Source organism: Lycorma delicatula, chromosome 6, assembly GCF_047948215.1.
Source record: "Lycorma delicatula isolate Av1 chromosome 6, ASM4794821v1, whole genome shotgun sequence".
In the NCBI taxonomy this organism is placed as follows: domain Eukaryota; kingdom Metazoa; phylum Arthropoda; class Insecta; order Hemiptera; family Fulgoridae; genus Lycorma; species Lycorma delicatula.
Window position 1 is genome coordinate 70,195,216 of NC_134460.1, and position 27,438 is coordinate 70,222,653.

General features: G+C 31.2%; 1 protein-coding gene across 1 annotated transcript in view; it reads right to left on the reverse strand.

Annotated features, from left to right (window-relative positions):
- Positions 1-26,941, reverse strand: part of LOC142327124 (choline transporter-like protein 1) — a 101,966-nt gene extending 75,025 nt beyond the window's left edge. The window contains exon 1 of the mRNA XM_075370003.1: positions 26,674-26,941. The gene's annotated coding sequence lies outside the window, so the exon portion shown is untranslated. The remainder of the gene's footprint in view (positions 1-26,673) is intronic.
- Positions 26,942-27,438: the final 497 nt, after the last annotated feature.

Below are 27,438 nucleotides of genomic sequence, written 5' to 3' on the forward strand. Positions count from 1 at the left end.
TGGGTTGGTATTGGAGGGTTAAATTGAATTTTCTTTACGTTTTGAGGTATGAAAAGTACGATAATACCATATGTAAGGAAATTATCATTCTTCAAACATCTTCTATATATATATATATATATATATATATATATATATATATATATATATAAGGAAATTATATTTTAAGTGAAATACTATCTTACATATATAAAAATCTCGTGTCACGATGTATGTTGGGGATAAAATCCGAAACTACTGAACCGATTTTGATGAAATTTCGTAACTATCCGTAATTTGGTCCAACGTAAAAGTTAGGATAGTTTTTATCTCAATTATTGACCTCAATATTTGTTATTGCAAATTAAATGTTATTATACGACAATAGTGTGTATTTATTGGTTAATTCTATGAATCCCTAATAGATGGCGGTGTAAGTTAATTCATCGATACAACTCTCTAACATCGTTTGTCATCTAGGTTGCGTAGTATTCATCGATACAACTCTCTAATATCGTTTGACAACTTGGTTGCGTAGACATCCGGTAGATGGCGTTGTTTCGATTTCTAGGTAATACATTCTATTCACGTCATATTTGTTTATGTTCACGACAACCGTACTATTTTAATTTTTCGTGAATGATTTTTATAATTACACTGTGTATTTTGTTATAATTGTGCAGTGTATCGTTTGGATATTATTATAATTTTTAACAGAAAAATAATAATAACATAAAACTTTATAGATAACTTTTTTTGTCTATTAATCTTCATACCACCTCAAAAACGTGTAAGTACTTCTTGCTTGCTTTTTATTTTATTTTTTTTGTATTTTATTTTGATTTTTTAATCTGTTAATTAATTCATTCATTAATTTTGATCTAATTTATTTATTTAAATAATAAATATTATCATTTTTTTTCAATTTCAGTATAATGCCGCGGAAAAAATCTAACCTTAATAATGCGTGTAGCATAGATTAAGGTTAACTTGCATCGACGCATGCAAGTTAAGAGAGCTCATGAATCGGAAGAACAAATTGCAGCAAGAAACGCAGCTCAACGAATTGCTGATGAACGTCTGCGACAAAATATCTAAAAACCGTGTTCGGGTTTTACTGGGTTTTAATTTTTTATGAAGTGCGACAATGACTCTACCAACACAGCGCCTGCCATTATTACTGTATATGTGACACGACTGGCTGCACCAACCTCTGGGTTACTTAACTAAAAAACATAAAATAAAAAAACAATTGACTGCGACGGGAAAGGCAAGCAAACATATTTAGCGAGCGAAGCCGCGACGGGGATGCTAGTATATATATATATATATATATATATATATATATATATATATATATATATATATATATATATATATCAAATTTTTTTCTCAAAAATCGCCAAAACTACTAGATCAATTTTACTGAAATTTAGATATGGTGTAGTAGTGGATGTAAATTGAGCATATGAAAATTAGATAAGATTAGTTGAGTAGTTTTTAAGTTACGCTGAATTTAAGGTCGACAACGAATACAAGATCAATTTTAGGTATTATTTTCGGTTACATGGCGGAATTGGAAGGTGAAAATGAATTTTCTTAACGATTTGATATATAAGGAGTACGAAAATATCATTCATGTATAAAATTTTGTTGCTCGAAAATCTCCTAAACTAGTAGATCAATTTCATTGAAATTTAGATATGCTGAAATTAGTGCAAGTGAAAATTTTATGAAGACTGGTTGTGTCGTTCTTCAGTTATGCTCAATTTAAGATAAAAAACAGACAACATAACCTCAATTTGAGGTTATGTTGTCTGTTTTTAACTTCAATTTGAGGTCATGTTGATTGTGTAGTGGTGTATTTTTCATACCCGCTTACGCACTGAATCACAGCGGTGAGCAAGTTTAAACTTCATGATTGTGTGCAGTCAACTCGTTAATCGAATGTTCGCAATGTGTGTTATACTCTGAAAATCAGTGCATTTGTAGCTGTGTCAGAAACGAAAAATCGGTCTTCTTGCGCAGTTACGCACAAGAATTTTTTCAATTACTAAATTGTATTATTAAAAAAATACCCACATTACAGTTAGAGATTTTATCTTTTAACAGGTAAGGACCTAAATTCAGTATTGTTTACTGAAACCTAATAAAGATCGGGTTTACATGTCGGTAAATATATTTTATTTCTAATAAAATTCGTACATTAAAAACATTTTAAGAAAAAACTTAAAATGAAGCGAAAGAAAATATTTACAACTGTTATAAGAATTTTGTCTTCGTTTATGATTTTGACGAATCGCCTGTACCAATCTCAAAACATATCAACGGTTTCGTGATTTTCCAACACTTCTTCCAGAACAACGATAAAATACTGTGGCTTTAGGAATTCTGCTGTCGTCCAATCATTCAACATGTTTCCAACACTCTTTTGATTTTGTTCTTGACCGATAAACAAAATGTACATTTTACATTAAGTTTTAGATATATGAGTATGATTTAAATGCATACTTTAAACCGAACTTTCATTATACTGTCATAATATAGTCTAAACATCACGGTAAAGTAATAAAATAATGAATTAATTCCATCCACCACGTAGTTATAGTAATACCGGCCATATTTCTTTATTATTTAGTAAAGAAATGTTTAAGTAATTATATGTACAATTAAATATAGATACTCAGTAATTATATATTTTTAAGTTGTGGTATGAATAATACAATAGAACAGTTCATGAAATTCATTATTCAGTATATTCACTTCATACCACAGAATGATCTACAATGCACTTTTGACAGTGTTGACAAACTACACTGGTAAATCTCATTTCATCGTAACTTACCCACTCCTTATCCAACTGATCTAAACGGCTTGGATACAGACGCCATTTAGATGGCGTCTGTATCGATGTATGAAAATTCATTGCCGTACAAGCAATGATTCATTCTCAGATTTTGAATAATTTATAAAATAAAATTATAACTAATTTATCAGTTAAATTTATTCTGATCACATATGTATATCGAAAGCAGCTTAAAACTCGATTGACAATCATTTCTTTTAATATATTTTTTCGTCGCTAATATTATTTCATGGAAGGTTTAGAGAACATTAAATGTAGAGCAAATAAAAATAATTATATCACGACTATTAAAACATCTGATACATCCCGAGGTAATTCTTTACTTCTTTTGTAAACCGATAATTTATTTCTTAATAAAAAGACGTGTGTGTCGCGTCGTGAATGCACAGTAGAAATAAATATAATGAAATTGCTGACTTTATACTTCATTGCGGAGTCCAGTAATATAAAATAAAGCTACGTTCTTTATTATTATTATTATTATGAACATTAAAATAGGTGTGTTAAATAAATATTCTGTCTTTCTAAAAATAAATAATTGAACGAAACAATATATTGGAATCTGCAATTATTTTTGCGTAAAACTGATAAAATAATTTATATTTATCATATTTAGTTTAATTATTATTGGACTGGAAAGTGAACAATGCACGAGTTTTTCTTTTTACATTAGTAATAATTTAAATGTGTTAAAAAAATGTTAGTTTAAACGTATTTTTGCAGAAAAACCGCTGATTCCGAAGGTTTTAAATCGTATTACTATTATTTTTTCATTTTATTTTTTTTTTTCAGAGAATAGTTATTAAACCACTATTAGCATTTTAACGGTGCATATGTATAATTCATTCGTAACATAAGGACGTAGCAGATTCTATGTACGGTGTTCTTTAGTGGTTGGGTTTCAATTAAACATATCTCAGGAATGAGAGTGTACAAGACTACACTTCATATACATTCATACATAACATCCTCATTCATCCTCTGAAGCAACAATACCTTACGGTGGTTCCGGAGACTAAACAAAAAAGAAAGTCTACGGTTCTATGTACATGATTTAATAAATTTAATGGCGTTCAACAAAGTTAAGCTTTTAATAAATAAAAATGAATTAAGAATTTTTTATTTTGGTGAAGTTATTTAACAGTTTTTCCCATAATTTTAATGAAAAATTTAATTTTTTTTATGAGTTGCGTTTTTTAGTGTTTTGCAAAAAGGTATATATATATTTTTTTCAATTAATTTGGATTTAATATTTATCAACATAATTAACAATATGATGGAGTAGTTCAAATAATCCATTAACACCTTATGAGAAAGGAGGGAAAAATGAGTTTTGCTTATTTTTTCTGATAATGGATAGCGTAAATGTTTACGTAACATAAGTTATACACTCAAAATAACAAAACTGTATAGCCGAATTGTAAATAAATATTTTATTCGTATACTAATGATAAAAATTGTTACATTTTATCTGGAACGTTCAAAAACAATTCAGAATATTTCAAACAGATTTTATGTAATGCTAGCCCACCATCCTAGTGGTAAACTCATCGCCGCAAATCACTTATCTAACAGCTGATTTTCTAAGTCGAAGGTTCTAAAATTTGAATCCTAGTAAACGTTAGCTATTTTTAATGTTATCTAAGTTAGTTTTAACGTTATCTAAGGATTAACGTACCCTATATACAGGTGACTCTATATTGCACTACAATCTCTCGGAAGTTGATTCTATAGCCAAAAATAAGAAAAGAGTCCATATATTCGTAGGTCAGAAAAATGTTCTCTATTGAGTTAGCTCGGGAAATAGAGGGAGCTTAGCTTTCAGCTCCCTTTGTGAAATTACACCGTACTAAAATTCTTGGGGTACAAATCGAGAGGAAAATTTGCTGCTTCCTTATGGTTTTTGATCTAAGAGATAGAATAAAAGTGGATCCAGATCTCTATATCGCTTAGGTTTTAAGAAAAACGGGGTAAAACACGAAAAGTTTTGTCGGAAAATACATTGTTTTAGGTTTGGAATAAAATAACTTCGTTAATTTACCAATAAACAGATAAAAATTTCCGGGTTAACTTTGTAGAAAATTTAATTCTGAAAAAAGTTGATGTAAATAACTTCTATTAACATTAAACACAAATTTGAGAAGTTCACCTTTAAGTAGAAACAAAACACACAAACTGGATCGGAAAAGCGTTACGATGATAAACAGAACAATTTACATACAAATGCTAAAAATAATAAAAATAAATTTGAGACGTCCTTCTAAAACATATTAAAAATTTTTATTTTTTCACAGGTTGGCAAAAACAGATGATCAACAATTACGTTTGGTGTTTAGTATTTGAATATTCATTTAAGCGGTGTTCGTACTGTTATTGTCAGTCATTCACAGTGGGTGGTAACAAAAATTTGTTTTCATTTAGAGAGAGTTCACGGACATGTTGTTTATTTATGGTAAAGTAAATAAAAATGGATCGGCTGCTACGCAGTTCTACTATACAACACACCGGGTTGGTCTAGTTGTGAACGCGTCTTCCCAAATCAGCTGATTTGGAAGTCGACAGTTCCAGTTTGAATACAAGATCTTGGATACCGGTGTTCTTTGGTGGTTGGGTTTCAATTAACCACACATCTCCGGAATGGTCGAACTGAGACTGTACAATACTACACTTCATTGGTATTCATACATATCACTCTCATTCATCCTCTGAAGTAATACCTGAACGGTAATTCCCGGAGGCTAAACAAGAAAAAGAAAGTCCTACGCTACAGAAACTAACATGTTTTTACAAACGCACTAATACTCGCTGAATGGTACTCGATGACATCCAAACAACTTGATGATACTCATTACCAGAATACATGGAGCTCGTACATCGCAAAATACATATTTGGAAGTAGGAGAGAGGATCTTTCTTTTCCTGTTTAGCCTCCGGTAATTACCTTTCCGATAATACTTCAGAGGATGAATGAGGATGATATGTATGAGTGTAAATGAAGTGTTGTAGTCTTGTACAGTCTCAGTTCGACCGTTCCTGAGGTGTGTGGTTAATTGAAACCCACCCAACAAAGAACACCGGTATCCACGATCTAGTATTCAAATCCGTGTAAAAATAGCTGACTTTACTAGGACTTGAACGCTGAAACTCTCGACTTCAATATTTGCTGATTTGTGAAGACGCGTTCACCACTAGACCAACCCGGTGAGTTAGGAGAGAGGATCTAGTCACGTAAAACTACCACAAAAAAAAAATCAATAAATAAACGTATATATAGAGATTTTGACATTTTTATCGAAAATTCAATAAAATACGATTATATCGCTTGTTAGTGGTTTAAATAACTATTAGTCTCTTCTGTTAAATATGTATAAAGAATGACACTTTTGACGGTACAGTAAGTCTATAAGAATAATATTATTTTTGCAATTTAATTGCACTCATTAACTTTTATTGACCCCATCATACTAACGTTACACCGATCGCTATTAAATACAAGTATATAGAACTAAACCAATGGTACTACCAATATGCTTATCTATATATTACAGGAAAATAACGAACAAAATTGAAATTGCCAACAAAAAAAAATAATCAATAAAAATAACATAATATATTTCTATTCTCTAACCGCAATAATTAATTCTCACTATATACACTTACTTATCATACTACTCCATATAAAAAAAAGAAAATTATCAAATGTCTATCGCTTATAACAACTGTCCCAACAGTATAAAAATGAGGTGACCTCTCGCATTCTAATCAGAATGTATGAAAGTGCTGACATAACTTACAGTCTCACAGCTCTTCACTTTACAAACATAACATTGCATTAGCGTCCACAAATGGAAGTATAAATCACGATACAAAACGTACTGCGTACAGAATATTAGAACAACGTTAAATATATAAGTATACAAAATAATCCCGGTCGATATCTTCATGAATATTTCTAATACACATTACGATGCATCTACAGTTGTATTTTAATTAATCTTTTCCCTCCATTTATAATCCATGAACATGGATACCTAAACCGACCATTTTATTAACCCGTATAATTATTAAAAATGTGATAAATTATTAATAAAATATCCATTATTTCGTTTATTTCTGCTTCCTTGTACGAAAAAAGGGAAATATTGTGATCGTGAAAAATTACGGTTTTCAGATTTCAACGGAAATATCCATTTTGACCAACCTTGAATCCATTTTTACTAGTTCGACGTGACGTCTGTACATACGTATGTATGTATGTACGTACATATGTATCTCGCATAACTCAAAACGATAACCCGTAGGATGTTGAAATTTTGGATTTAGCAGTGTTGTAACACTTAGTTGTGCACCTCCCCTTTTGATCACAATCGACTATGCCAAAATTGTCCAAAAAAGCCAAAAGATTTGGATTTTTTTTGGACTTTTTCATAATTGTAGTAATAAGCCCTCATTGAGAGCTTTTCAACGATATATCATCGGTGGTACTTATTTTCATCGGTTCCAGAGTTATAGCCAAATAAAATTTTAATTAATGAAATACTTGGATCTTACAAGGGGAAGGCATATCGGTTCGAATCAGACTTCATTTCCTTTTTTATTAATTTAAATATATTGATTTATTAATAATTACAGACTGTAAAAAAATTTTATATTAAATAATAATTCAATAACAATAAAAAAAAAAATCTGAAGTTATTAGTAAAATAGAATTTGATGTACTTTTCATTTTAAGAAAAAATGTGTATATATAATTTTATAGGCGTACAAGGAAGTTATGTGGTGTCCACATCATATTTTTTTCTATTCTTTATACTCCTTAACTATTATTTAAAAACATCGATTAGTACAACTTCATTTTCGTTTGATTTCATTTTAATCCACCAGTGTCTATAAATATTCCTTCAGTATACTAGAAGAACCGGGGCAATCATGACTGTTTATATTTTAACTACAATTTTTTAAACTTTTGACTTTAAATGTATTAATTTTAACTCCTGATGATGGCTTTCAAGGAAGCCGAAAGATCTATAGTACATATCAACGTGCTGGTAAGGTGGATTATATTAATTGTTAATATATTCATTTAACATATCAGCGGTACCATGTTTGAGAAATTAATTACTGCAACTTCGTAATCCATGGGCAGATAACAAACAATATCACAATACGGATCTATACACGCTTGACAATTTATATAACTAAAAATGTATTACTATTTTAAACTCCTTCATAATTTTCCTACAAAAGTATATTACGAGAAATCAGGAGGACCAGAATTACCCGATGTATGCTCCAGGTTGGAATTTTCTTAGAGCAGCTCCTACCGATCACACACGAAGCAACTGAAAGATCTGATTTCACATCTTTTTCAAGGACTTAATTGTTATCTAACTAAATCCAAACGTAACCTCCAGATCCAAGATAATGGAAAGGACATATGGTGATAAATAGCCAAAATCATCATGAAACGAAAATGCAAATCCGGAAAATAACTCAGGCCCGTTCAGGCAGTATGTCTGTATTTCATCCAAAATATATCGTGAAATCGGTTTATTTTTACAAAGTATGATGGCACAAACCCAACCAATCAGTCTTGTTTGGTTCAAATATATGCGTTAAAAACCGCCTTTTCTCCAGATACTAAAGAACCAACTGAAGCGAGACTCAAATTTCGTTATGATAAAAACCTACCGGAACTATGATTTCTGTAAGTATCAACTTAATTATGTAAATAACTTATCGCTCACTTTGAGAATGAATGTCCCAGAGTGTTGTCTGTTAACATTAAGAACCAGGTAAAATACATTTTTACCCATCCTTTGTACAAGTAATCAGCGAGTAACTAGTATTTTTAAGATGAAGGCCGACTATTTTTAAATCCGTATTCTTCAGATCGCTCAAAGTTTCAGGTCCTGTACTGACCAAACTGTTGCTCTGAAGAAATTACAATACACTGATAGTTTTTATAAATTGGACAGGTTTTAATTTTTATTTATCATTATTATTCTAACAAGCATGAGTTTGGTAAACACAGAGGTTCCAGGGTTCCTGGCTAGACTTGAAGGGCGACAGAAGCGAGCACTGACCGGCTAAACATCCCCTGTTTGACGCGACGGGAAATGCAAGTAACCACATAACGCCGGCGAAGCAGCGATGAGGATGCTAGTATATATATATATATATATATATATATATATTATATCTTAGGCAGGGATACAGCATAGGGATAATAAATATTTAATATTGATAAAAAGGTTAACGATTCAAAGCGAAAAAATGCTGTTTGGTTTTGTTGCAAACGAAATCAGTATGATTAATCCATGAAAATTTACCATCTACTAGACAAAAAAATTCATTTACACCGTAGGTAATAGAAATATTATTACTATCGTACGAATGACTTTTTTAATTTTGCTAACACAAAATTTTCTGTCAATTATAACGAACTGAAGATCTGAAAGATTTTAAGGAACATAAGGAAGATAAATCACAAATATTAAGAAAAACATGGGCCCGAGGACTTTTCTTGGGGCACCCCACGTTCTACATTTTGAAGTGACAACCGGTTTTTTATACTATAATCTATTTTCTTATTCATATTTCGAATCTAGTTTACACTCTGTAAATGATCCACATTTCAATCAATTTTAGGTAGGATATTATAAATAATATTTCAACAGTCGGAAAGTTATGGCTTTAAGCAGCTTCTCTGATATCATAATAACTAAGTTTTTCTTACGGAGAGGCAAAAGATTCAGGGTTATTTTACAAAGGATGTTTCCAATTACAACTTGAATAATTTACGTTTAATAACCCTCAGAGACATCAAAATACCATCAATGTTAAGGAAAACGCAAAAGGTTTTGTATTACATTTGGTTCACATCACATCACATCTGCTCAATGTGAACTCCCTGTGTCACACGACATACATTGAACCTATAATAAATTCCTGCCATACACACTGTAACAATGGACGATCCAATAATGCAATGGCCTCTGTGATGAGAACACCCAAAATCCTGGATGGTAGGTGGTAAGGTGGCCTTTACACATATTGTTTGACAAAATCCCAAAATAAAAGTCACAGGGTGTAAGGTCGAGGGATAGTAGAGGCCGCAACACAAACGTTAACTTAAACGTCACGGCCAGCACACCCAATCCATTTTTTGGTACTTGCCTATTCAGTTCACGTCTGACAGTGCAAATGGGGTGGTTCCCCATCATGTTGAAAAAGTAAACCTTAGATATCCTGTTCCAGTTGTGAAGTACTGTGAACTACGTACGAAATTCTCTCGCACGCTCCACAGTTGCCTCGCTTACTGGTGGACGGCCGGTTGACTTTCGCTTACAGATCCATCATCTTACTTTACAGTCAGAATACCGCTTAATGACACTAGGCCTACTGGGTGCACCATTCCTTCTAAAATTACGTTCTAATGTGATAACAGACGTGAAAATCCAGCTCACAAAAAGCCTTCCTGTCTTCATTGGCAGCCATTTTCTCTCCTATCGTGCTAGCGACAAAAATTAACTACACGATAGCTGTACCAATCACTGAAAAGTTTTCAGTTTTCCTTTCCATCGATGCTACTTTCATGTATCTGAGGGTTATTAAACTTGAGTTATTCAAGTTTGTATTCAGAAAGATAATTTGATAACTTTGTATAAAAATAAAAATGAGGAAAGGAAATTTTGTTATCTAACTCTAATCAGACCACTCTAGCTAGATATTTTACCCTTATTATAGAGTGAATTACTAAGCTTTTAAGTAATCGTCGAAAATAGAAACCGAGTGGTATAGTTTACATATCATATTTATGATCTTCGCGTTTTGTTATTTATTCCTTGCGTCACGCCTAAAGGATACAGTGTAAAATTTATTCAAACAATTTTATCTCATTTTTAAAGAAAACGTTGTTTGTGTCACGTACAGAAAATATGTAAATTGTGCTATATATCAGTTATGTCACAATGGAGTTAACCTATTCTCTCTGTAGTATACAGTCTGTATTCTGTATATGCTTAGCCTGAGCCAAAAGATACAGTCAACAGAATATAAAGTCGTAGTTAATGTAATCTATACTAAAAATGATATGCAGGAAAAAGTACGTAATCAATTCAATCAGTTTTTGCAAAATTTGGAACTAAAAACTTCGGACTACTTATCCTGTATTCCCATTAAGTTAATTTGACTACTGTATATATATTTCTATTATATCTGAAATCCTAAAATACCTACAACTCTACGAATTCAGTAGCGTAAATACGTTGAACAAACAATTTTAAACATTTTACTCTTTGTAATATATAATGACAGTAGAAAAATACTGCGCAAAATATTAGCATTCAGTTAAGAGTATTGACAGCGAATTTATAACTACCATGATATGACAAAAGTATGTGATCTTTGACATACTGTTACTTATCACTTTTATTAATACTACTGAATTCACAAACTCTGCACAAAATTATTTAATTTTTATAGTAAACGTTATATTCATATCATAAGCAGTTATGAGAATACACTGTGCTAAATATTTATAAGACACGCTGAAAATGTGTAATAGATATTATAAAGCACAAGTATATGCCTACGAACGCTTATTATTTTACAGGGATCAGTTCTCTCATCTCAATTAAAAATAAGGTTCTGTATAGTTAAGATTACGCATGGTAGACTTTTTATTAGTTCACATTATTATCATGAGAACGGATTTAAACTTTCATTATAGCATTCAATAGGAAGCCTCGATGTACAAGGACGATCAGATTTCAGCTTAAGTATGCTATTTGTTTTAATTCCAACCGGAAGTCCGAAGGTCAATTTTAATCCAAAATTAAACGATTAAATTTTTTTTCTTTATTTACTTAAGCTAATTACTTTTCTAATTTACTTAAGTTTATGAACAGTACGAAAAAATGTATTTTTATTGTTCATAAAAGAAAAAAAATTATTTTGAGTTCTATGCAGTGGCGTTTTCCTGGACCTTTTCAAGGCCATGGTTAGTTTTCTATAAAATAAAAGAACTGAAAAAATGAATCAAATAGAGTAGCTGGAAGCAGGATAATAATCTGATTCTACACTTTATCACATTCAAGAATATGGTACACATTTTCATGTACACCTGAAATGAACATGGTACACATTTTTGGTTTTGTGTTTTTAAGCACACTGTGCTTAAAAAATATTACACATAATATTTTTTTAGTATTATTAGAAAATAACTTAATAAAATATCCGCTTAAAAGCACTATAGTCCAATGGTGCTTAATTTAAATTTCTATTTACCCAGAAACAAATACATAATTAGCTTTTAGTTTTTACTAATTACCTTCTCTTTCGCCATTCCAGCGTGTTTTTGGACAGATTTAGTAATCAAAGAGCCCTTGCTTTACGCCATCTTCTGATCACTACTAAAAAAAAACAACTGAACTACTTTCATATTCCTTCCACCGACTAAACTAGAAAAGGGAACAACAGGAACGTTCCATACACACGCGAAATAAAAAAAAAACTACTACCTTCCACAAGCTCGCCAGGGTCGACATTGCGGGAGCGACAGTGTTCCTCTCTCCCTCATAGCCTCGCGTGTAGCTTTCTACGTGCGCATGCGCACAACAGCCAAACACCACGCCGCTGGAACTGTGAAGCGCACAGTTCCACACAAAAATGTTGTATCTTTCTCATAAACTGGGGGATGGCTACTGACATTAAGCTTAAGGATTATACATTGTACAAGTATAAAGAATTATTTACAGAAAAAAGGACTCATATTAAATGTTATCGATAATATCAAGTGAATATAGGGAGTGCTGCAGTTCCACAGTGCCTGTAAGCGAGCCACCAACGTTTCTATGAAATATGTAATTTTATATACGATAGAATAACAAATAAATAAGTTTATTTTTAGTAAAAGATTTTTTACCAAATTCATCATAGTTATGATAGTGAGTTCGGCTTAGTAAAATAAATTTTTATTTTAGGTTTTTTGCCTGAAATATCGTATGATGTACAAAGATTTTGATTCAAAAACTAAATATTATGAGTAGCCTGTGTAAAAGTGGCCGAAAAATATTTTTGTTTCTATAAAAAAAAATTATATTTTGCTTATAAAAAGATTACAACCTATATGAAATTGCATTTATAATTATGTATTTTATATAATTACATAATTAATGTAAGTACGTCCCTTTTTTTAATTAAAAAACAAATCAGCTACGATACGTCAAAGAGTAATGCTATGATAATATCGTAATTAGATATTAAACTTTTTAATAGCAAATTTTCAGTTTAATCACATTTTTATGTAACATATCACTTAATCTTGAAGTAATAATGATTTTTATTTTCCTGGTATCATAGCTATAGAACTACGCTGCAAGAAGGAAAGTATGGTAATAAGTCAAAAATGGGGGTTTGGTTTTTTTTTTCATTTCTCGTCGTTTCACAACTTAGGGACCCCAAAAATCAAATAAAAATGAGAGTAATGTTCGTACGTATCATTTTTAAAAAGATTTTGGCACAAAATTCCCATACATGAAAAATCGAAAAAATCTTTTTTATTGATTCTAATTTTTTAACCCATTTTTTTTGTCTTCCTCAGCATAGTAGTAGTGCAAGTGATTCCAAAAACTTTGGGCCAATATTGGTGGAAGGGAAGCGGATAAAAATTAAAAAAAAATTTTTTGGGGGGGGGAGGAAAGCCGATAAAAATTTTCAAATAGTTTTTTTAACTTTTAAAACTTTTTTTGGTTTATTTAAACTTTTAATGGTAATATAATAATAAAATTTCATCATAATTTACTTCCCACCCCTAAAAAAAGAAATCTTAGATAAAGTTTTATTGGTTGTACATTTCTCAGTAGAATTTTTTTTAGTTTCTTCAAATTAACATAAACGTAGAAAAATCTAAAAAGTTTTCTTGGAAGGTAATTTTGGAGATGGGAGAGGAGCAAAAAAACAGATTTTTTGAATTAAAAAAAATATTTTTGGATTATTTAAAATTATAATGATAATTTTACAATAAAACTTCATCATAACTAACCCCCGTCCCAAAAAAATAAATCTTAGGTAACTTTTTTTATGTATCTTTCTACTATATAAGAATAAATAAATAACCAATGCCCGGAAAGTATTATAACTTTTTTGTCAGTTTTTTTTTTTTGTAATCATTATATGCATTTTTATTAAACTTATAAGAAAATATAAGTTTTATAAGCAATGTTTAAATATTTAAACGTCGCTTTAATATTGGAAGGACAGGTAGAAGGGAAAAATTGTGTAGGCAGGCCACGTTTGGAATATGTAAAACAAATTGTTAGGGATGTAGGATGTAGAGGGTATACTGAAATGGAACGACTAGCACTAGATAGGGAATCTTGGAGAGCTGCATCAAACCATCAAATGACTGAAGACAAAAAAAAAATTATTAAACTTGTCAAAAATGGGCGGTTATAAGTTGTATTAATGGTCATTAATCTAGAATGTAAACTTCACAAATTTCGTATTATGTAACTTGTACTGATGTAAAAAACATAATAAAATATTTTTGGTTTAGATTGCACTACGACTGGTTATTCGATTTTGGAAATTTTAGGACGATCCAACTCCTTCACTTTTTGCTTCGTTGCTGTTTTCTCTCTTCTTAGTTTTTCTCCATTTTCTCTTCATGTTCTTTGCGTTATTCCGACAATGTCATTTTAGGATTTTTTCCTGTCTTTATTCTTGGAAATCTTCTAACATTTTTAAATGTGTTTATTTTTAATACTTGTTTCTATTGTATAGTTTAATTTGAAACCTTTTATATATAACTCCTTTAATCCAGTTTATTCATATTTTCCTATTAAAGAAAAAATCAAATATTTGCTTAGTTAACCTATTTTTACTCGTTCTGCAAGATAACCGAAGAACATCAATCTTCGGTTTTTTGTTGTTTCCGTCTTTTTTTTTGTATTTCTAATTATCACTGCCCAAAAAAAAATTTTCTAATGTTTCCTTAACTTCATGAGTCAAATTTTACCAATTTTGGGTTGAGAAAAACGAATATGACAAAGAAACACTTTTATTAGCTCTATTTTCTGTGATACACAATAGGTGAAAGTATTTTATTTTAACGGATTAAGAGAAAACGATACATTTTAATTAAAACCAACAACATAGAAAGTCTATTTGACATTTTTTTAATGACAGTTAAAAAAATTCTAAGAATTTCTTAATTGATGGAAAAGAATACCTGGAAGTTGGTTGGGTCTGAAGAGAATCATGTGGTGGCTTCATAAGATTGTTGTTTTTTGGCTTTTCTCTTGTAAGGGAGTTCTGGAGCATCCCTACACACAGACCAGCAGTAATCCCAAACATTGCTTCATTCCAACGTCCCTGATATCTTTGTTCCATTACAGAAAAATCCTGATGGAACCTTTTCCGTGTTCATCACTGACAACTCCACAACTAAGAGGGAAAGGTCCAAGTGTGATTGGAGAAAATAGATTTTAATCTATTAATAACATGATTTTAATCATGTTGCATCCGAGTTGATGGTATTTTTGCAGAAGTACTGTCACCAACTGACTGTAGTTTTCATCTCTTTAGTGCCTACAAGTCCGTGAATGATTCCCTTTAAGGCTTCCCAAGTTTCCTTTTCTTCCCCCCCCCCCTACAAAAATTCCGTCAAACCCAGGATCCTTTACAAGTTGTCCAATTTGTGGTCCAACAAAAATACGTTTCTTAACTTTTACATCACTTATTGTAGAAAATTTGTCTCTTTAAGTACTTAAAGGGTTGTCCTTCTCGGTTCACACTATTGACAATCTTTCGTCAAATCCAGCTTTATATGAAAGGGTGGAAGAACATCTTTTTGGTCCACGGGAGGCTCAGCAACGACATTTTTCTTGCTAAAGTTAAGATCTCTTGCAGGCCAGTCTGTACAAATATAATGTGATTTCCTATCCCTACTGTCCCACATCCATAAAAATCAGCAGTATTTAGTCACTCCAGTTGCATTCCTAAGAGTCACAGCGATGACCTTTAGATTGTCACAGATTTTCCACTTGTGTTCAGCATATTTGATTGAATCTAGGATTTCCATGTTTGCATAAATCTCTTCATGTGAACTTCCTTTTTTTCTTTCCTGTTTAGCCTCCGGTAACTACCGTTCAGATAATACTTCAGAGGATGAATGAGGATGATATGTATGAGTGTAAATGAAGTGTAGTCTTGTACATTCTCAGTTCGACCGTTTCTTAGATGTGTGGTTAATTGAAACCCAACCACCAAAGAACACCGGTATCCACGATCTAGTATTCAAATCCGTGTAAAAATAGCTGGCTTTACTAGGATTTGAACGTTGGAACTCTCGACTTCTAAATCAGCTGATTTGGGAAGACGCGTTCACCACTAGACCAACCCGGTGGGTCGCCTTCATGTGAACTGCATAACAAACTGGAATACAAGGAAGATGGTTGCCGTTGTGCAGTAATACACCTTTCAAACTAAGCTTGGAGAAGTCTATGAATAGCCTCCAATCAATTGGGTCATGATTCAAATTCAAACATTTCATCAAGCCATTAACGTCACAACAAAAAAACTGTTTTTCTTCTCAAAAAAGAAAGCAGATTCCTATGACGATGTCTGTACTGTGAGACCCTGACATCACGTTGAAGAAGATTCCATTGTTGCAGTCTTGACCTCAGAAGTTCTGCCTTCTCCTTCGACAAATCAAGGTCTCGAATGAGATCACTCAATTCTTCTTGAATCTATGCGGTTTATCATCTTTTTCGTCAAAATCAGACTTACGGGATGTGGAAGGCTTGTTGGGTTCTTCTTCTTCCATACTGTCTTCATTTTTTACTTCAAGCTCATAATTTTGGGGTGGAGTAGGAACTGGTAAACTACCTGAATGTGGAATAGGTCGAATAGCAGATGAAAGATTAGGGTATTGAACTGTTCCTCTTTTCTCTATTGACAATACTGCTTTTATAGGTGGATTCAAGTAGAAATAGCAGTTATCTGTATGGTTTGTAGGCTCCCGACAAACCATAGACACAGCAAAATCCATAATTTTTTTATTTTTCAGCCTTTCTCGTAGTATAACTGAACAAAAGTTGCAACATATTTGTAGAGCACATGACTTATCCTGGTTCCCTACCTTCATAACAATTCTGATAGGCAGTCTTCACAAGAGGCGTCAGATTGCCTTTCTGTGACGAAAATATTATTTCACCACAAATAATATTATTTTACAAATAATAGTAACAAAAATTATTCACTGAATTTACACATTTTCGTGGAATTTTTATTTAACGAATTTTTCACTTCAAAAGAACCCGAAAACCAGTAATTCTGCACTAATTACAACACAAACGATATGAAACTCACAGTAATAGCAACAGTAATAACGTTTATAACCTAGAAACAGCTAGTACGTTGTGTTTTGTCATTTACCAGGTGTGACAACTCCAAAAAAAAAATTATCCCCAACTAAAAATGTAGATCGAGTAAAAAATGACATGTCATTGTATTTCCAAAGCAAGAGCTAATCGGTAAGTTGTATGGTGATTTTTGAATTCAGCAGAGGGAAATACATAAGAATAAGCTATTTTTGAGCCTAAAACATTTCCTTTCCTACTTTACTATATTTTCAATATTTCTGTTCACGTTTAAGCTCTCCGACGCATATACACACTTTAGTTTTATTATTACATTATAATGTCTGATTTTCACATTTATAATAATCTATTGTATGTATTTTTTTATATTCCCTAAGTTTTTTTCTATATCTAAAACTATATCTTGTATTGCTGAATTTTTAAATCCAATTTTCTGTGTAAGTTCACCAAGATACCTAAATACTTTGAATATTTCTACTTTACTTATTTTGTGTGTTTATTAGAACATTAAAAACAGAAAAATTATGAACAAAAATTGAAATCTGTTAGAAATCTTTTCAAAGCAAATTTTTCGTAAAAGTAAATAGCTGACGCCATTAACATATAAGTAAAACCCTTGTATTATTTAAAAAAAATAAAACCAGTAATAAAATACATGTATACACATTTAAAGATACAAACTTCTGTATATAGAAAAAAAAACAGAATTTAATTGACCAGATGGTCAATCGACCAGAATGCAAATGGGTGGTCAGACGGACTAAATCCAACCGATTCGTCTCTATAGAACATACTTTTATTATTTTAATATTATTTAGCGACGGACTAAATCCAACCGATTCGTCTCTATAGAACATACTTTTATTATTTTAATATTATTTAGCGACTAAGTTTGAATTTTTATCGAACAATTTAGCGTACAAGTAATGACAAATTATTAAAATGACAATGCAAACCAAGGATAAATTTTCTTCTGTTCAGATTACAAGATAATTTATTTCTTGTATATTTTCAATGCGATTTACTAATGCCCTTAAAACTAAACTATAAGTGTCCTTAATATTTTTTAGCCATTCCTAACAGAAATACTTATATATTTAAAGAAAGTTGATAAATAAAAAACTTAATGTGTCATAAAAACTCAATGTATCAACACGTTCTTCAGGATTTATATATTTCATTTATACCGGTTTTTTCTTTTTTAAATAGAGAATATATCAAAACAATAATATAGCTTCTGAATGGCATAATCTTATCTAAAGGATAATTGCTCTAAGAAGTACTTTTTTAAGTATTATAAAATCATGGGAATACCAATGAATCATAAATTATAAACTATGACATGGAGCAAATAAAATAGTTCCTTTAACAGTTACATATACTAAAAGCATGCACATATACTACATGCACTATAAAACTTGGCGAGTGATTTCGCTTTGTTACTTACGTAAAAACAAACTATAGAAAAATTTTATTACATCATTAGAATCATCAATCTGTTCTGCTTAAAATTAATAAAACAACACTTGTATGCCATTTGTGTTTTATTTTTACTGGCTTTATTCAAAAATTTGATATTCTAAATGCACTGTTTATTTCATCCTTATTTTTCAATTTGCTGAGAACTAGTTCAGTTAAACGATTTTTAAAATGTCCATGAGGTTTTTATTTGCAAGCATTCCACTTAATAGACGTGATGACTTGATAGGCGTTTTGCAATAAATCTGGTATCGTTGGGAGCGGCAGTGAAACAAAAATTCTACTGTCGCGATTTAAATTTAAAATGATGGAAAAGCGTGATAGACATACATTTAAAATCACTTTATGAATTCAAAACACGTACGTAGAATGGCAGTTCTATCGTTCAAATACAGATATTTTATCTGAATAATACTTCAACGTCCTGACAAATTTGTAAACCAGTTAATATTAACAAATTGCATTGCATAATGCATTACAACGAGACTGTAACTGCTATCAAATTTTAATCGCCGTTAATTACGCCAACCGGAAAATGACAGCAATGTTGTTTTATTGTTTTTAAAACTGACATCATCGATGGTTCTAATTGTAAAATTAAACTTTTTTTATGATATTTTTTGTGACGAAATAGAAACATGGCAAATTCATCCGCCAAGTTATATGACGTTTGGTACAGCAATCTTCCAATAGTCAAGCACCAGTTTATACAGTGTTCAAAAAGTGACGCAACTTATGGAAGAACGTTTTCTTCTTTTGTTGATGGTTTAATTGAGAAAACTTGAGGAAAAATAGGTTACAAAGTGCAGCAGAGAATATTCATTGTTTCCGAATACATTAAAATTGCCAGTTATGCTAGACTCAGAATGCCATTACAGAAAAGTATGGTGTGGATGCACCAAATAAGTCCTCCATCAGCGACTGTACGATAAATTCCAAGAAACAGGAAAGGTGACAAATAAAGTAACTTTCGGTCGACCGAAAGTGCTAACACCAGTAAAGCTGATCGACGTGCAAGTTGCATATTCTGTTAGTCCCAAGATTTCTATGCGACGCCTATCTGGCCAGTCTGGTCTCTTAGTTGGTAGTGCCCACAGGGCATTCCGCAAGTGTTTACAAATTCATCTCGACCCCGGAGGGAAGACACCCGCATGTGACGGATCCGGCCGTCACACCACCCCTCCATAACTAGCTCTTAGAGGTTTTACCGGAGCTCATCTTCAAAATCCTCAAGACATATTCCAGTCTGGCTACTATCAAGATACCACCGATGCGAATGCTACAAGCGACACTGTCATCGGTGTACACGCCTAACGCGGTTCCAAGTAACAATGATCTTAATAGGCTATTATTAGGCTAACTATTTCGAAAACCGAAAATTTAAAACAAACAATAAACAACAAATATAAAATTGTAAACTAAACAAAACGCAAAACACCTAACTCAAACCAAAACGCGAAACATATAACAGAATTCGTGTTGTTCACGAGTTGTTACCTGCAGACACTGGAAAACTTGTAGCTTTCTGTCAGTGGTTCATATCATCTATGACACCGTATGAGGAAGAACTCGTTGATTGGTTTTGGTCTGACGAGGCATGGTTCCACCTTGATAGATACGTGAATGCACAGAATTTACGCATTTGGTGTATATCAGCTGAACGAGTCTCCTCTCCACGGACAAAAAGTGGATGTTTGGTGTAATATTTCACGTAGACGAATCTTCATGACATTCTTTAACGGCACAGAAAACAGTGAGCGCTCATACACATGATGCAACAATTTGTAAATAATGTATCTGCATACCTGCTAGAGTATATGTGATTTCAGCAGGACAACGTTACGGCTCATACAACCAACAACACTATCAGTGTTGGATTCTTGGATCCGTGTTTTCATGGAAAAGTCATTTCGAAGGAGTTGCGGCCCCCTCGGTCACCTGATTTATCCTCTCATCTTTTTTTCCTGTGAAGATAACTTAAGGATGTTGCTTACAAAACTCATCGTCACATCGTTCCCGAATTGCAGAACGAAATTGAACGACATGTCGCTGAAATTCCCTAACAAACGTTACAACACGTGTTTAAGAGCATGCAACATCGTATTTAATTATGTGAGTCACGTAATGGAGGCCAATTTCACCGACTATTGTAAGTTACTCATTTTCCCATAAGGTGGCGTCACGTTTTGAACAATCTGTAACATGTATATATATATATATATATATATATATATATATATATATATATATATATAAAACGCTGGTCAGCATGAGTAAATATTTTCAAAAGATTTTTAAAAAATCAAGCTACTCACTCTCTAAACAGATAGAACTGTGCTTACAGAAAATATATTTCGGGGATATAACACAGCTCTTTCGTGGTGCTGTTCGAAGTGGCACTTTTGTTAATGGCTTAACTTCTTTATTTGTACTTTATGAGACAACTTAAGTATGCAATCGAATAAAATGCAATAGAACATTTCTATCGATTGCTTCAATTCATTCAGTAACTTGTTATACTACAATTTATTGTATTTATAAATTTCATTCTGTTCAAGAGTATTGTTATAAAAAATGGAAATTTTATACAATATCTGCAGCAGTTAAATTGGTGGTAACGCACAATAATATGAAATTTACTTAATTTTTTTAAAAAAATAATCGCTCTACATTTGAGAAAGGTGTTTCTTAATTTACAGGTTTACATTTCAGTTTAGTAAAACATTTCGAAAGGTATTAAAATTAATTTTAAAATCGATCGCCATGAAAACATTACTTTTAATTTTTAACGGTAATCCGACCATCTAACCTCTGAGAAATTTTTTTTTATGTATTAGTCGTAAAGATTCATTTCAGGGAAAAATTAAAGCAAATAAATTTGAAAGATTAATCATAAAAACGGTTTTTTTTTAATCAGGACTCAGGCGAAAACGAATTTTTTCTACTTTATCGCTAAGGATAAACAAAATTTGTTTTGAAGAAATTTTATTTCAACTACCTTTTTTTAATACAATAAACGCCTGAGTTCTCTCTTTTATAATTTTAAACTCCCTTCTTCATAAATTCTTTCTCTAAATCAGACGCCATTGTACCGTGACTGATGGGACTCAATCCTACGTTACAATCACACAGGACTAGAATAAACATGTTGTTGCTCTGCAAGGTCATGACTAAATTCGATATTGAAGTCAGAAAGGACTCATTCAAACCATTTACAAAGTTAAAACGGTTTTAGCTTATTATAATTAATAATTGGAGGAAAAGGTAACTATAAAAATGATTAGCTAGACACACTAAGTTTTCAGCTATATTTCCATTTTAATATAAACCATGAGTAAAACTTTTTTTTATAATTCTTGTCTAAAGAGTTTTGTCTAAAGAGAATTTTACAAACCTAATAAAGATAAGCAAAAATAGAAATGAAATTTCTATAAACTATTAAAATTTTAAATGTAATATCAATTGTATATTATATAATCATATAAAAAGCATATAAAAAACCGAAAATCAGACATATAACCGCAATTTGCCCTTGTGTAATTAATCTGACTACTCAAAAGTCAGTGTGAAGTAAACAAGTTTCCTATTTAATAATGTATTTTTATTTTCATTAATATATCAGGATTTTGTTTAATTCCAACGATTGTCTTTTCAACCGAGTTTTTGACTGTGGAAGTTTTTTTAAATACTTAAAAACTCAATTTTTATCAGATGAGCAAGAATTATTCTGATGGAAACCTGACCCTTAACTTCCAGTGACTCTTTGAATTCCAACAGAATGCGGTTTACCATGTTAATTATACCCCTACATCATGAGAGATGGTGCGAGATTGATGCCCTGAAGAAAACCTGCAGTCCTCTTACCAGAGATTATTTTTCTCGTTTCGAGGCCCCTTTGTCATTGATCGTCATTTCACGTTCTTTCTTTTTCCTGTTTAACCTCCGGTAATTACCGTTCTGATAATACTTCAGAGGATGATGTGTATGAGTGTAAATGAAGTGTAGTCTTGTACAGTCTCAGGTCGACCATTCCTGAGATGTTTGGTTAATTGAAACCCAACCACCAAAGAACACCGGTATCCAGGATCTAATATTCAAATCCGTGTAAAAATAACTGACTATACTAGGACTTGAACGCTGGAACTCTCGAAATCGTCATTTCACTCCCTTTTCTTACAATTAATCCTCGTCTTCCTGGTTGCTGGGTATTTACTAGACGCTTATAAGATACGTCTTAAGAATGTAGAGTTCTTTGAATTACTGCGTCCTTGGTATTTGGCAGAGACCAGCCAAGGAACTGTTTCACATTAATTGTAGTAAAAAACGCCCAACCTTGAACCGAGGTGCTTACTGAGTAAAGCCAGTTTTCTAATGCTTCTTAATATAATACAAACGCTACTGAAAATAAAATAACTTTACACTCATAGAAACCGGAGCATAATGCTTTTTTATAGTCTCATAATACAATCGATTAATGAATGTATGTCATTCAGTTCTGCATATTTCAGTCAAAGCGTAGAATGTTATTATAAAAAATTTATTTCAACAATTTTATGAACGGAAAGCCTCTCTAATTTAAAATACACTTTTTTAAAGGACGTAATAGAAATAAAAGGGAACTGTAATTGCAAAAATGATGTTAAATTAAAAAAACGAATATAAAAAAAATATAATTAATTGAATTATCTACTTATCTACTTTTAAACGTTACTTTTTGCTTTATATAAGTCACCGTTATCGCATTTTGAACAATAAAGATGAGAGTAAAAACTGCTATTACTTTCCAACATGGATTAACAGCAACTGAGATAATTTTCCCTTCTATTTTACATTCATCCAACGCTAAAAAGAAAATTCTAATAATATATTTCTCTTTATTTCAGAAAAAATGCCATTTTGAAATATCACGACCACTGAAAATTTGTAATCAAACAAAAATACATAAGATGTAATGGGTAGACAGTAAAATTGAAGAGGAGAAAACAATCGATAAACCGTCGGCCATTGATCAATATCGATTACATAACGGTAAAGATGTTGTGATATATATATATATATATATAACTAGACATTTGGGGTAATTTTTAATTAATGCACACTTATTAATGAATTATTTTAATTTTACAGATTACCCAAAATTTACGTGACGCAACGCTAACATCACCCTATTAATGTTTAAGACTACTGCTGCGTGGTCTTAATCTCATGACACACTTCCTGGTGATAATTGTGTAAATACATTTTTAATTGTATAGAAATTAGAGTAAGATAATTGAGTGGAATATCTTTTTAACAGTACAGCATTCAGAATACTCTCTACTGATTAACATTTAAATAAGTGTACAACAAAAAGCATTTAGTTCGCGTATTAAAAATTTCTCTTTAACTTCGGAAAACAATCTTAAAAATCATTCTTGGATTTTAAATGAAAAAAACTGTTATTTTTTGACCAGTTGTCTTAATTTGTACAACGTAGACCGACATAAGAATAAAAATTATTGGAACACAAGTTAATATGATTCACTTTGTGTTTTAACCATACTTTATTTCATATATAATCACTTTAATTTGAAATGAACCGACGAAAAGAATTGAAAGCTATAAATTTTATAATCGAAGTATTCATCTGAACTCTGCTCTAATCTATCCCTGGATTTTTATTCATTTAGCGTTGCAGTTATAAATTTCACTAACAGATTTATAGTAATAACACCAGGACACGAGTTTAGCAGTCCGAATAGTTAATTAATATCCCCAAAATTTAAAATCACTAAATTTTATTTTAATTGTTTTTTTTTTTACATAAAAGAATGATAAAATATTCGAAATTATTAAGTATATTTTTAAATCTACCCAACAAATTGTAAATACTTTGCGTGATTGTGTGTGGCATTGGTTACCAATATCTGAATAGCTACCTGGATATATTTAAATAATTGTAAAAATTATTATATTGTGTTCTCAAGTTAAACGAAAGTGCTGGTCATAAATTTGTTCCAGTTGATAAGAATTAAAAGTACAGGTGGCTTACTTCTTTTTAAAAATATTTTTTTTTCTTCCACTTTCACTGGCCTAATAGCATAAATTCATTACTTTATCCGTTTATATACTAAAATAGTGCAAACTAAATGCATTTATAAAACCATTAGTTGTTTTTGTTTTCGCTCTTGTACGGGCTCTGCATACTGTTCAGTTACGCCAATAATTCGTATCTTTTTAATACGTCCATTCGACCATTAATATCTAATTATTAGTTGAAGACGAAAGATATATATATATATATATATATATATATATATATATATATATATATACGGTCAAATCATAGTGCACAAATTATTAAAATTAAAAACAAGAGAAAAGAATAATAACCGTTACTCGTTTTAAGAGGAGCGTATCCTAACAAACAATTTTCGGTATTCTTGATTATTGATGTAACCGATTTTTTTTTTAAAAAAAAGTTTCTATTGCAATCCAACGGGGAAATTATATGATAAAACAGAGACTTCAAAGCATATATTGTTGATGACAATTACATCAAAAAATTATTTATTTTTTTTACTAACCGAACAAAAGATTTCAATTACTAACGGCTTCATCATTGACTGATGCTATTGTGTTGTAATGTCAATTACGCATTAAGTTATTACGAAGTACTTCCAAGTTGAAAAGACCAACAATTACAATTAGATCTCAAATGGAATTAAATTTGTAACTGTTTTTATAAGCGTGAAGTGTAATATTACAGTATTTGAAAATTTCATACAGTTCAAACCTGTTAAGAAACAACCCTTATATGTAGACCTTTGTAGATATTACTGCACTTTGTGATCATTTCAAAGGCGTTTATAAAATATATGTCACTATTATTAGATTTGAAGTTGCAAATTTCAACAACCCGTGAAACTCCATTATTGAATCTGATTTGATATTTATTAAAAGAATTATCATTTCTGTGAAAAAGAGAATGTTTTAGGATGGAGTTAAATCACATACGTTCAGATTAAACCACAACTTACATACAATACTATTGTTTTCTACGAAAATTAAGCAGAAGACTGCGTTAAACCTGTTAAAAAAGAGAAATTTTCCACCTAAAATAACCGCGAAAAATTATAAAAAATAATTTAGATCAAGTTCACCAAGAAAGGGGCTTAGCACCAGCATAAAAAAAAATTATTAAAATATCTTAAATAAATACTGTATAGCATTTTAAATTTTAGGTAAAAAAACTGTACAATTAGTTTTAGCCTAGTTGGGACAAAGGAAAATTCGACAAATGCTTAATTTTATCACATCCTGATTATCACTTAGAAATCCATATTTAGGGAAAAAGTACAAATTTATATTGAATTAGACATTCACTTTATATATATTTATTACTATAATGATCTGGATAGAATGATGAAAAACTGTCAGACATTTGCAAGAAATTAAAACCAAAGAACCAGTTTTAACTATAAGCTAATATAAACATTTTAATATTATTAAAATGGAGTCGAGATAATTATTAATTTTTTTTTTCTTAGAATATGCAACTAGATCCATTATGTCCGATCCGAATTGTAGTCATCAATAAACCTAATTTAAACTTTTGTCCAGCGATCCACGGAGGGGGTAATTGATAAATTATATTGTATAGAACATGAAGAATTATTTTTTACGTATAAATTTCATACAATATTTATCATTCATTATGCGGCAGTGAATCCTTCAGCGTCACAAATGATTCATTCTATCTTACGACTCCTTATTCAGTACACCTCAACAATATTTCCAGTCTTTGAACAACACTTGTAATTCGGGTATGAATTATCAAGCTTTCGGAGTTATAACTTTTTATACATAGATTGGGAAATTATTTAACTTTTTTTCCTCTCTTTAATAATAATAAGATACTTGTTGAACAACCTTTTATTGCGATTCGTAAAAGTAACAACAGTAATATTTTATGAGTGTTACCTGGTACACAAAGAAACATAACGTAGTTGTTTTTTAAATTGTCTGAAAACTGAAGTTAACTCATCAACATTAATGAAAACCTAAACAAAACGCGAACTTCACCGTATACACTTTGCACTGTCGTATACGCTGTATTTACTATTGACCATTCCTAAGCGCAAACCCTGTAACAACCGTTAACAACGAACAACACTCGACTACACCAACATTCAACCGGTACGGAAGCACGTTGTGTTCCCACCACTCGTTTCAACCATCTTCACGCTGCTATATCAACTCTCTACTGGCATTTATCTTTTCACGCATGCGCAGTAAACAAAACTAGACTTCCCATAGCAACCTACAAACAAAGTACCACCGTACCATGGAGTCTATTGTGTTACCAGTATGTCATTAGACTAAACTAAATCCACCTACCTTCTAACAACAACACAAATAACTCATAATTACTATAATTTATACTACTGTCAACAAAATTGAGTTAATTTTTATATTTTCACATAATAAAATTATTCTTAATGTAAAAATAATTTTTCTATTATTTTTAACTTTGATTTATTTTATTTAATCATTTGCAATTAGAAAGGGTGGATTATTGGTCGCGAAGATTTGGTCGTGCATATGAGTGCAATGACCCGTTACTAAGATTGTTAACAATATATGAACCTACGTGACTTAGAACAAATAAAAGAACAAAAATTTATGAATTTATTATTACTTAAAAAAGTAAATTTTTTCGTATGTTAATTATTAATTCAATATACA